The sequence below is a fragment of the Chironomus tepperi genome, unplaced genomic scaffold (genome assembly GCF_022539635.2).
Source record: "Chironomus tepperi strain 1889 unplaced genomic scaffold, CSIRO-AGI_Ctep_v1 contig_337, whole genome shotgun sequence".
NCBI classification, from domain to species: Eukaryota; Metazoa; Arthropoda; class Insecta; order Diptera; family Chironomidae; genus Chironomus; species Chironomus tepperi.
Window position 1 is genome coordinate 2,229,471 of NW_027226459.1, and position 13,398 is coordinate 2,242,868.

Genomic DNA, 13,398 nt, shown 5'->3' on the forward strand with positions numbered 1-13,398 from the left:
CAAGAATCTCTTTTTCTAAATCAAAGTAAATGAATGAAAATTGAAACAATTGGATGATTTAAGTGCTAGACGAAAAGAAGCGTCTCATCATAATAATGCTTTATGAAGAAGAAATGGAAATGAAAGAAAAAAAAATGTATATAAATGAAGACGACATCCAGCCTTGTAATTCTGATGGTGCGAAATGGTTTCAAGCAATTCCTCATTTCCCTTTTTTATTCAACCTTAATGAAAGTCTTACTTCTTATTTCATTTACGAGCCGAAAAATATTACAGGCATTACACTTAGAACAGTTGTAGACAACCTGTGTGACACGTTATATTGTCGAATATGTCAGTAATCATATGTGCGTCGAGGTGACTTGGTGGCGGAATGGTTTCGTCCTTCGGTTCCTAATTATTGTTATACCGACCAAACGGTCGTGGGTTCGAGACTCGGCAGGAGGATGTCCTTTTTCGAATCATATTCAACGGAAGCGTCATTTTGTTGTGGCTTACCATCAAGGTGTGCCACAGCACATAGATTGCCCAGTCCTGTAGACCACCAGTGGCCAAACTGTGTACCACGACTCACTAGTGTGAAATGCCATGAAACTGTACGCCAAGTGCGGTTTCGGTTGTGGTTTACCACTAAATTATCCCACAGCACACAGGTTTCCCACAACTGCACTTAGAACGACTGATCCACAATCTTATAATTTACTTTAGCCTTTGTCAAACGTTTTGTATATTCTTATAATGACAACCCGCATTAGTGTTACAAACAGCTCGAGCTGTTCAGAACGATATTTTGAAATGACCTAAATTGAGGCATACGATTTTTATTTTCTACAAAGCGAAACTTTTTGTTTTAGTTTTTCCATCATCAAGTGAAATAAAGAGAGGCTGGAAGTTTTTATGCTGTATGTTGACATAGCCTCTGGATTGCGGTTTCTATTTAACTTCTAGTTTATTTTTTTTTTTTGTGATGATAAAATATAACGTTAACATGCTTATTTTCACTCCAAAAAAAGAGTAATAGAGAGCTGAGTATGTGAAAGCTGTCATGTGGTCGTCATTTAGTGAAACACAATTTTCACTTGCCGCCGTTTATTTCAATCTGTCGATGGCAAAAGCAAGTTTACAAGAATATTAATCATAAATTATTGTAAAATTAAAGCGACATAGCGTGAACATTTACATTTTTAATGCAAATTATGCTATAATTATAATTTTGCAACAACAATAAATAAGACTGCTTTGTCTATTGCGTGTCTATCGATAGTAAAAGCATGTGACACTTACTATTCAATGAAAGCACATGTTCAAAAAAATAACAACAAAAGATAATTTTTTTTTTCTGTCTTTCCTTTGCATGTCATAAATTGATAATGAGATGTTTCAGTAGCATACGTAAATCTTTTTTTGCATAAATGAAATATTTATGGCTTCTTTTAGGGCAATTTTTGCTGGAGATCAGACTTTACTATCTATTATTTGTCTTTGAGTCTGTTTATAGGAAGAACGTGACTTGGAATGAGAGCTCGAAGTCGACACGGACTTTATATGAACAAAATCAGCCATCCCGTGGAATCAGGGCAACTTAGTGACTAGGCTACTAAAAGGACATTTCCATTCAGGTCGGGCTTCATGCCCAGAAATGAAATTCATGAATCAGGAATGAAATTCCAAATTTTTCAAAATTCACAAATTAAAATTTTTTAAACCGTTAATTTCAAATAGAACATTTGACTAATTTTGAATAATTTTCGACCGTTAGACTTCAAAATTTATGTTCCAGTTATAAGAATCTTTTGTAAAGAGTCTGTTTTATACACACAGCGGTGAAATTGGTATTGGCAACTAGCAGAAGGCAGTTAGCAAAACCTGCTTCAGACGCCACCTAAGACAGTCAATGAATCATAGTTATTCTCTAAAGCCATCAAAGTATAGCAATTAATTTGTAAAAATCTATTCATTTCGCCAAGAATATGCGCTTCCAACAGTCACAGAACATACTCAACATCTGAAGATTCAGACAGATTAGCCGAACAAAAAGGGAAAATGAAACTATTTTAAAGCCGAGAAAAATGATCCGGAATGGTCATAAATTATGCAAAAAACAAAACCTACTCACTTCCAATCTTTCAAAGATTTAAAGATCCGCTTTAATGCAGACCGTATGTCCTCTCTCGTTTGTCGTAATCCTTCGGAGTGAAAAAAAAAGCAAAAAATTCTTTTTTTAACTTTTGAAACTTCAGTTTGTGATCCTTAAATTTTTGTTTTATTCCCTTTTTTCCTCTCCTGCTTGCTGCTTCTTTTTTGTGTGTTTCTTATTTCATTTGACACATAAAAAATCACTGATAAATATAAATTTTATTCCAATTTCTTGCAGCGTCAAGAGAAAATAAAGTAAAATTTAATGTCCAATGACGACTTGAAATTCTATCCCTTTTTCCTCCTTTTTTTATGTACACTTGCTATCCCTATCCTCGTTATTATCATTATTATTACGTTTTTATTTTCTCTCGGCAAGGTGAGATAACTGAACAAATTTTTTTGACGGAAAGGCACACTGTGATCGGAATAATAATTTTTTTTGAAAAATGTTCCTTTTTTAGGTCACTGAAAAGGACGTCCATTAAGAGATCTGGCTTGTTTTTCTACAAAATGCCATACAGCAACAATGTACGTCATTAATAAATGAACTCCTAACTCACATATTCCCTCATTTGGGGATTGGGGAAGTCGAAGTCTGATTCTGAAGCTGATCAATTGTCAGCAAATTTGCTAAGTACAGTGCTGGCGACCGAGCATTGTGCCGGGATAAGTGCGTTAAAGGATTGAATAAAAGTCTATCGAAATGCGAACATGACATAGATGTGACTTAGAGTACACCAGCACACAGGTTGCCAACAACTGTTCTAGATCATCACACTCACATAAAATTCTTTAAGTTCATGGCCTTAAACTTGAGATTTTTGCGGTATATACTTGTACTCAATCATGTAATTCTACCATTACCTTCAGTTTTATAATTATTTTTGTGAAATCGGACTTACTAATAAGCTTATTGAATTTAAACCAAACTGTGGTGAGCATTTGCAAGAATTTAATGATGATTTAATCATTTTGTTACAATTTTTTTTGAAGCTGATTTCAATCATAACAGGTTTTTATTTATTTGGGCAAGAAATAAATGGTTCGCGTGTAATACATCGACGCTGTTTAGAAATTTTAATGGAATTTTATAGGAGAAAATTGATTATTTTTTCGGGGGGTTCCCCTGTAGCTATTTGAATATTCTGTTTAAGCTTGAAATTTCAAGTCAGATCATTAAAGTGTGTCAATCTTAGTATTGAGGAATTGGCAAGCAGTTGATTGCAAGACACAATTTTCATAATTTGTCCAAAATTTGTTAATTGATAAAGCTGTGAAAATTGTACAATTATTGCAATTTTAAGGTTAATTTCTAAGTCTTGGTCGACTGAATTTGATTAGAATTTCGTACGTGAATTAACAGAGCTAGAACTAGTTTATGGTTCTTGTGAATTCTTAAGCCCGAGCGGTACAATGCTGGGAAACTAAGGTTCATCCAAAATTGCAGACCTACAGCTTTCAATGAACTATAAGATATACCCAATAACTGCAGTACTAAGCATCTTAAATGCAGTCAATGCAGGCCTGCAATTATTGTCCGAATGGTTCGGAATCCACCGTCGAACATAACACCGATGTGTCAACTTTGCGTAATGCCGTTGATAAGACAATGCAGTGATGCTCTAGCAAGCACGACCTATATTCTAAACGCACTTTTAGCCATGAAAATGGGTCAGAATCCATCGTCATGGTGTCGAAGAAACGTGTTGCTGTTGATATGACGATACAGTAGTATCCAAGCAAACGCGACATGCTGCTCGGCATGTATTCTAAACCGGTTTCTCCATCTACTTTGTGATGACCAATTTCAATGAAAATTTACTTGATTTAAAGGTTTAAAACTCTTAAATTGAAACTCAAACTATAAAAATTGCGCAATTCTGTGCCTTTACCCTCAATTAAAGCCGCTCTGTATTACATATAGATCTAGACCCTCCCAACAATTAATTGTTCCACATGTCATTAACAGATATATTCGAAAATAGCTATTATTTGACAAAACCTATCTATAAGCATCAAAATCACTCACATCCAAAAATAATCTCTACTCATGTCCCACCTTGATTTTTCCACAAAAAAACTGAAAGTAAAATTTTGCCTTTTTAAGTACAATATTAGATATACACCCCCGCACAATTTTGTAGATGTGTTTTGTTTCTGCTCATACCGAAAAAATAATATAATGAATGGATATGAATAGATATGGAAGAAAAACAACTTTACGCATTTATTCAATTGAACCAGCATAAAGACTTGTGTATAGTATTAATGGTTGTAATGTTGAGTAACAAATTTCATTCTTACAAGAAAATAAAAACAATAAAAATAAGAATAAAAAGAATATTTTTGCTGATTATTATATGCTACCACACACAATGTGCTGTTGACAAAAATTTATATAAGCTGCTTTGTGTATCTACCATTTTTTTGGGATTTGTTCTTGAATTAGGGACAAGTGTTAGAGAAGATGTAATCTGAGCGGCTTAAGATAACCGAAAGCAAAGCTTGAAATCGACTTAAAGTTCATATCAAGTCCAGATGACTTGAGCATTTTATGTAGTCAAGTCAAGTAGGCTAGAACTTTGTATGGAGTCGAGTCAATTTGACTTGAACTTTATTCAGAATTGAGTCAAGTTGATTTGAGATTTATATTGAGTCGAGTCAAGAAGTCTAAAACTTTATATAGAGTCGAGTCAAGTTGACTTGAAGATTTTATGGAACCGAGTCAAGTTGACTTGAACTTTATATGGAATCAATTCAAGTTGACTTGAACTTTATATGGAGGCAAGTTAAGTCGATTTGATTTTTAACTGAAGTCGAGTCGAGTCAAGTTGAACTTTATAGGAAGTCGAGTTGAGTCAACTTGAACTATATATGGAATCAAGTCGACTTGAGCCCACTTTTCCATACACAATTCGAGTCGACTTTGAACTCTGAGTCCAAAAAGCACACTTAAGTGGATTGATTACACTCCACATGCCTTCCGGGTAAGTCATATATGTAGCTACTGACTTAGAATTGCCAGAAAGGCTGATTTTGATCAATTTTGAAAGCAAAATTGAAATTTGCCGTACCGGACCACTTGAATAATATCACAAAAATTACTGAGGAACAAGATTTTAGAATAGAATCTTAAAAAATCACAGTAACTGAGCACATCACTAACAAACGGCCCCTAAACGACACAGAAGAAAATCAGAAGAAAAAAAACTTGTTTAATACCAATTTTATGCTATAATTTTGTGGATCATGTGGGTTGCATTAAAAATATGTGCAATGATACATAGAGAGTAGCTAATACTCCATAGACAAGTAAAGTTGACTGTGACTTTAAAGAAGTTTTCTTGTGAAACCACACTATATTTATAATTGTAATTTAATATATATGCAGATCTATATAAACAAAAAAATTATACAATACACACTTGTATCCAATATTTTTTTTTTTTGCACCGAAAAGTCTCTTTCCACTTTTTTTTTGTATTTTTTTCTTCTTCTTTCTCTACATACACACGCGCATACACTCGTAAAAATTAAAATACGTTCTACGCCTTGAATTTTTTTTTTCCTCTCTCTTTTCTTTGCCTCCTTTACACTGGAGTAAGAATTTCTTTTATTGACTATTTATTAACTCTTTTTTTTGTATGATTCCAAAATAAAACAAGCACTATGAAGCCATGTTAATCCATTAAAAATTGTTTTTGGCTGTAATCCTACTGTAGACGAAGTAGGATGATAAGCTTATAAACTACTTTAGGCTCAGCTCTTAATTCACTTTTTTTTACTGTGCGAATAAATCAACAAAATACGCGACACTAAATTTATTTCCAGTTTTGAACTGTTTCGCTGCTGCCGAGAGACTGTTTCTGTATTCGTGAATGAAATAAAGTCAATGAATTTTAGAATTTTTTTTTATTTCTCTCTCCTTTTTCGAAAATCAGCTACGCTCTCTCATGCTCAATTCGATAATGCTTTGACTCTCACTGATTAAGCATCAGCTGAATGTTATGGATGTTGGCAGTTAAAGATTCTCGTGACATTATTGAATGACAATGATTTTTGATGATCCATAAAAGATTTTGTTGGAATTTTAAATGCACAACTTGACATATCAAGTTTATATGCATTAAAATTAAAGTCATTAAATTGTTCTGCAATGTAAAGGTTCGAGAGAGTGAGCGGCAAAACATTGTGTTGCAACAATAATAAAACATTGAATTAAAACAATAACAAATTATGTACGTGACTGTTAAAATCATTAAAAAAATGTTTGTGACATGCTTTATGCTTCCATACATTCCCACAAGCATTACCATATTAATTAACATAAATTAGTCAGCCATAAGTTGTGTTCGAATTTCAAATCAAGTAACATAACCGAGTGACACATCCTGAAACATTCCCCCGCTAAATTGTTATGCTTGCATCCTATATGATATATGCTGTATGATAACAAGAAAAGCAGGAAGGATTAAAAAGAAATATAATTTAATGTGCGTAAATATCTGTGACATAAAATATGAAGAGCTCCCCCCTTAATTATAAGCTATTGTGTTTTATGATATCATCAGCAACAATTCATCATTAAACTAAAACTCTGGTTGATCTTATGCTCTCTTTTTTAGAGAGTTCAACTCGACACCACAGTTTTGATATCGTTCCAAGAAATAACGATGAAGAGCTAAGAACTATTATGAATATGCATAGACATTCGTAGTTGGCATAAGCGCATGCTGCTACATACTGCATTAGATTAAATATTTTCCAAAGAACACGTGTATTGGTTGCATAGAAAAGGATTCAAAAGTCCTTAATATTCCAAATTAACAACGAATTAGAACAGTGCTGTCCAAACTATGAGCCGCGGCACACTGGTGAGACCATAAGATCTGGCAATGGTTCAAAATAATTTCTAGAGTACTGCTTTAGATGCATATTAAGAAAAAATAACGTAGAACATTTAGATACATACGTCAGTTTACGTACGTATTTTTACGTAACCCACTTCGAAAAGTTATTCTGCAATTTCAAGTGAATTAAGCGATCAATCGATATGACATTTCGTAATTCTATTCCGAAGGATGGCAAGCATATCACAATCACAAAACTGCTCTAAATACCCCTAAACTGTAGCATTAATTAAGCAATAAGAAAATGGACAGATAGACAAAGCAAGTACAAAGTGTATTTTAAAAAAATAAGCTAAAACTAAACTTTCTCTCTCGCTTCCTCCTCATCAACCCGTCTTTTATTATCCGACAGTCAGACATTATCATTGTTCTGTCTCAATCCTAACGTACTTGAAACTTTTTCTTTCTTTTGTTGGAAACGAATGGGATGAAAAAAAGCAGTAATAGTTTCATTCCCGGAAAATTGTTTGTAAAAACTTTTAATGCAATATTTTTTTTAAAAAAAGATATTTTCTTCAAAAGTTGATGTTTAGCTACTATTTTATTGCACTAGTATTTTGTAGGACGAGATTTATTTGTCTGTATTTTTATTACACTTTATTTCCCAGTAAAGATTTTGTGATTGATGGTTTACGAGTCTGAAAATCGATACTGACATAATTTTTTTTTTTTCGGGGGAGGAAGAAGATGTTTTATTGGTACAGAAGATCTTCAATAAAAAATATTTTATGAATGACTTATGGAGAAGACTGGAATGGGAAGAATGAATAATATCAAGGGCAATGAATTGGTTAAAATTATCAAAAGCAGCTCCTAACACTGCTTTAGATGGCTATAAACGAAAAATAACGTTAAACTTTCAAATACGTCATTTTACGTACGTATTTTTACGTAACGTTAAGTTTACGTAAGCCACTTCAAAAAGTTCTTCAGCAAATTCTAGCTAACGAAGTGATCAATCAATAAGATCTTTTATAGTTCCATTCTTAAGCATGGCAAGCACAATATAATCACAAAACTACTCTGAATAACCAAAAAGTGCAACACTTATTAAGCATAAAACTCAATTCGAACAATCCCTAAGTCAAATTCTCAACTTAACCTCAATAACTAAATCCAAATGAAGCTCGACTTTCCATTAAGGAATGTAATAAAGTTTTAATTTCATTAAAACAGTAGTTTATAGATAGCACAGAACTGTCTGATAGATTGCATGATGAATCAGACATTCACAAAGACAGAAACACGTGTTTTTTTCTATTGTACATCCAACTCCTAGCTTGTTTTAAGCACGCGATAAAAGAAATCAGTCCAAAAGAGTTTGCACAAACAAAGTTAATACTTTACCAACTGTATTTCATTTAATCCCTTGTTAAAGTTGAAACTTCCCAAGGATTTTTTTTTTTTGCTTTTGTTTCTTTTCAGCTTTTTTTTTATTTCCTGTTAAAGTTTATGTCTTCAATAAAAGTTCCAGTATTAAATCTCATATAAAAATAACTTTTTTAGTATTTTATGAGATGCGCTTTGTTCCATATGATAAGCAAAATTGTCACAATTGTCATGAATTGAAATTCATATCCTAGAGAGGATTTCCCATTAATTTATTAAAAATTCAAAAATCAAAAAAAGAATATGAGAAGAATCTCATTCATCCCCACAATATACTTTTCATACTGATTTGGAGAGCGTGCTTAAATGATGTGACTCTTAGTGACGCATCATGACGTTGATGATGCTTTTTCGAAATATCATTTGATCGTCATATAGACGTCAATGTGTTTATAACGTCATCGTCATTATTCGTCGGTCGAAATACGTTTGTTGCATAAATAGCTGCTTAATATTCAATTTAGTATAGAATGTAGCCATTCGGGGAATATTTCTAATTCAAAATCATACTAAGTATAAAGCTGATCATGACGTCGTTTTGGATGTTGTACGGAAAAGTCGATTCGACATCATGTGAACGGTCTCCTAGCAAACACATGAATCTGTAAGGGTTTCGAGTTCCCGTCATAGTTTACTGAATGATAATTGGTCCTGACATAAGTCTACAACCCATCCGAAGTAACACAATGCAACGAACCGTATTTTTGCCGAAAATATTGGTCGAAATCTGTCATCACGGTGCCACTAGGTCCAACTTCGTATGTTACCGTTATTACACCAAAATAGCAATGTTCCGGCGAACACTAAGTGCTGTTTGGACAGAGTAGCATTATGACACCACCCAACGTCTTGCTGCCAATAAAACAACCTAACCCTTTTCTTCATTATTAACTATGTCTCACCATATCATTGATAAAATCTTCATGAGACAAAAAGAACTAAAAATCAAAATCTCAAGTTAGAATTCTCAGACGTGATTGATAATCGACCCCATAAATTTTTTTATTATGAAATAGATTTGAATTCTCTCATATAAATTGATATCTGTTTACATTTTGAGTAGAAACGAACGAGAAAAAAAAATATGGAATGAAAACAAATGAATATCAAGTGATGTTACCGGTACAGACGTGCTCTCACATTCATAAAAAATCAACAGAGGAAATAAGTATCGTAATATCAATTTTATATTACTGCGCAAGACAATATGACGACCCTGAGAGATGTAAGGAAGAATGCTATTATCATATACGGCTTTAAATCTCCATGCTGATAAAAAAAAAATTATTTATTTTTCCAATGGATATAAATAAAGATGCCATAAATTGAATCATAAAAATCAACTGCTATGTTATGTGCGTCAATAGATGAAATGCTTTACTATTTGAGCATTTTTTACGAGATATTTGCAATATGATATTATTATTGTATTTACGTTGAGGGTCTCAGTCTCTCTCTCTATACATATACACTTGACTTCCTATCTCTATTTAGGTTGATCTGTTTTAAAGCTTATTTGATAATGACGTATGATATTTGTGATATTAGATGGATATTAGATTAGGAATGAAGGCATACAGTAGCTTGTAGAATGGATTGTTAGCATTGTCGGCATTTATGGACTTTTGCAGATTTTACAAAGCTTCGTAATTCAAGTGTTATGCTCCCTGATCATAACATAGACGTTAGTATGTCGCTACGACTCCGTATTAACTGGAAGTCATTAAGCTGCCCTGAAGACACCATATAGGCTGTTTTTTGGCTGTTTTTGATCAATTTTTAAGACAAAAGATAATATTTGCCTTCTTGTGCTGCTCGGGTTGTGAGTCACTATGGAAAATGCAGATAATCCGAAATAAAAAGCAGATAGCGTATCCAAATTGTGTTTTTTCTCAAAAGGGGGGAGAAGAGGGACACTCAACCATTACCTTCCCCCATTCGTTGAGTACGTCCCTAGTAATAGGTAGACTAATTCTAAACACGAGAAACCATATCATGACGTCGTCAGACGCTCTTACAACTTGATCTTAACGACTAAATTGAAGAAGGCTTCGCTTTTTTCCATTATAAACACTATATGGAAGCCGTCCCCAAGTGTAGCTCAAATGGTAGTCTTATGGAAGATTCACAGCGGAGCCTTCTTCATTTGTGTCACTCGGTAGATGCACAAGTAGTGAAATAAAAGCCATCAAATCAGGTTAGGGTGTCAAAGCGAGTTACGAGTTACAATCCATGTAATAAACCATAAATTGGACATCATCAACAACAGACCCCCATTTCATATCATATTAAAACAGGATAAACAGGCATAAAAGATTTGAAAATTTTCTTCCATAATTTTTAAGATCCAATTAATTATGCGAGAAATGGAAAAGATAGGCCATAATAGAAGTAATATAAATGTGAAAAGTTTATGATATCCTCATCTCCTTCCCCCCATCCTTTTCTGTGCCTTCTTTTGTATTTTGTGTAAAATTTAATTTAGTTTTTCCAACTGAGAAACTTTTCCTCTAAGGTTTTAATTGAGGTTTTACTGTGTTGAGATGGAAAGGCAAAACTTAAAGCTCATTGATATCACAACACATACATATATAAATATATAGTATATAGCATGTGCTATTAACGATAACAATAGATTTTGTTTTCTTTACCAATAAAAGTTCTCGTTATTTTTTTTTTTGTTCTATTGTTTCAAGCAAATTGAAATATTCGCTGAAGTAGGAGAATAAATTGAATTGAATCATCGTTGGAAACTTTTAATTAATGCAATAAAGCAGCTGAATCTAAACACAATTATCGAGAAGAACTTTAAGTTTTCATACTGTTTTTTACTTCAAATGTTAGCTTTTCATATTTAGTCATGATGATGGTTCAGTACACTTTGAATTGGATGACTAAAGCTGGATGTAGGTGTTTGAACAGAAGATGATTTGGCTAATGATTGGCAATTGTTAAAAAATTTACGGATTTAGATACAGGAAGAGATAATTGTCAGAAACTTTTAAATTTGACTAGCCTGGATTAAGAATCAGTGATAGCAATGTGTATTTTGTGGTATATCGTATGAAAATTAAGTTAAAATTACTACAAATTTACCAAAATTACTTACCATTTGAAAGAAGAGTGAGATCATAGCAACCAGACATCGTAGACAGCTTGGATTTAATGTATCAGCACTGTTTTATTGAATTATTGACTCATCACTTGGTTTTGATAGCTCAAAACAACTTTTTAACGCTTAAATTAATAATTTTTCTCCGAATTTTTCAACTTATTTACACAACTTTAAGAGAATTTCTCTTCGTCAGATGTTTGAACTTTCTTTGACCGTTAAATTTCAAAGAAAGTTTGATCGTTAAAATTTCAAATAAAATTTACCCATTTAGTTCTTACTTAAATACTTTGCTGGCCGTACTGATCAATTGTGATCCATGGCCTCCTTTAGTTTGCGTCTGAAGCTGTCATCCACTTGTCAGTACTTGATTTTTTCAAAGCCGTTAAAAGTTTGAATTACAAAAAACCGTTAAGTTTGATAGATAGGTTGATCGCTGGGCAAAAATGCGCTCAAGTTCCTTGAAAACACGAGAACTTTCAATACTTTTAAAATGCGTTCAAATCCATCAAAGCTTTCCTTACAATTTTCCTCAGAATAATAGTAAGAAAAGACTCTCTAAAGTCTTCAAGAGACTTTCAATGGGAGATATCAAGTGTGCTTCTGCTTCCATAATATGATATAAACATAGTAAGTCTTGAAGACTCAATCAATAATCTCGTAAAAAGTTCCACTATTCAACATATTATCACATTATAACATTAAATGTCTCATTCTTATGTTATTTATGATTATTATGTTTCTGTACAGAGTATCAGTTTCACACTTAACTTCTCATGTCTGTTGTTGTTTTGTTCACATCATATCTCATTTTATAGTAGGTATGAAAATAGCTTTTGCCGTACGCACGAAACAATTTACATCACGCAAAAAAATCCACAATAGGAACAAACTTTTTTTCGGGTTACAAAATATCATTTACATTGTGTATGCCTTACTAAAGAATTAATTGCCATCATAATTGTGTCTGTTTGTATGCTCATGTACATAAATATGTATGATGATTAAGTCATTCTGAACAAAAAAGTGAGGCACTAATGAAAATGTTTTGAAATGTCGACAAAGAAGAAGGGAAAAGTTTTTATTTTAAATAGAATTACAGCACTTGCTTCTCATCCTTTAATTGCATGAGTGGGAACTGAACGAATGAATGAAATCACATATTTACACAAAAAATTTATATTTCGTCTAGCTTGGATTCTACTAGAGAGACACACAGTCAATGATGGGGTGACAAACAGGATGTAACGACGTTAAATTAAATTAAAAACTCGGCAATCACAGTTTTGCAATCACATACGACTCATAAAATTGTTTTTCAACACATGTTGACACATTTGAATTTTTAATATTAATGGCAGTGCCGATTTAATCTCGTGTGAGGTTGAAACTGTTAGTTGATTTAAGTCGATATTCGGCTAGGTTTTGAGGGAATTATGCAGTATTGTGCTATACATTGAATTGTTGTCCATAATTTAGCCAACCAGACAGTACAATTGAACCTTTCGAAAACCAATGTAGAGTAGAAGACGCAATTTTAGACGTCGAACGCCTTACTTATCCGGCAGATCTGAAATCCGGGCTGTTATGACTGTGGCATTACTCAAGATTTAAGCCGAATCAATCACAGAGTCATGCCGGTTTTATGCCAGATTTTCTTAGGGTTACTTACTTCACTGATCGTACAGATCAATTGTGATCAATAGCTTTCCTCAAATAACGCCTCCATCGCTAGCTTCCGTTTGTCAATTCCTAATACCAAGTACAATACTGTCTTTATCAATCGCCTTCTTTTTTAATAGATAGTCAAAGTCTGATTTAACACCGATCGATGCAGTATGATTGTCT

At 33.1% G+C, this 13,398-nt stretch overlaps 1 protein-coding gene across 8 annotated transcripts in view; it reads right to left on the reverse strand.

The window, feature by feature from the left end:
• LOC139093698 (uncharacterized) overlaps window positions 1–5,982 on the reverse strand; it is a 118,469-nt gene extending 112,487 nt beyond the window's left edge. For 7 of the 8 annotated variants that reach the window (XR_011544727.1, XR_011544726.1, XR_011544725.1 and 4 more), the window contains exon 1: window positions 5,565–5,982. The gene's annotated coding sequence lies outside the window, so the exon portion shown is untranslated. Of the gene's footprint in view, window positions 1–2,116; window positions 2,187–5,564 lie in introns of all 8 variants that reach the window. The other variant, XM_070644502.1, reaches the window with a different exon arrangement.
• Between the last annotated feature and the right edge of the window lie 7,416 nt (window positions 5,983–13,398).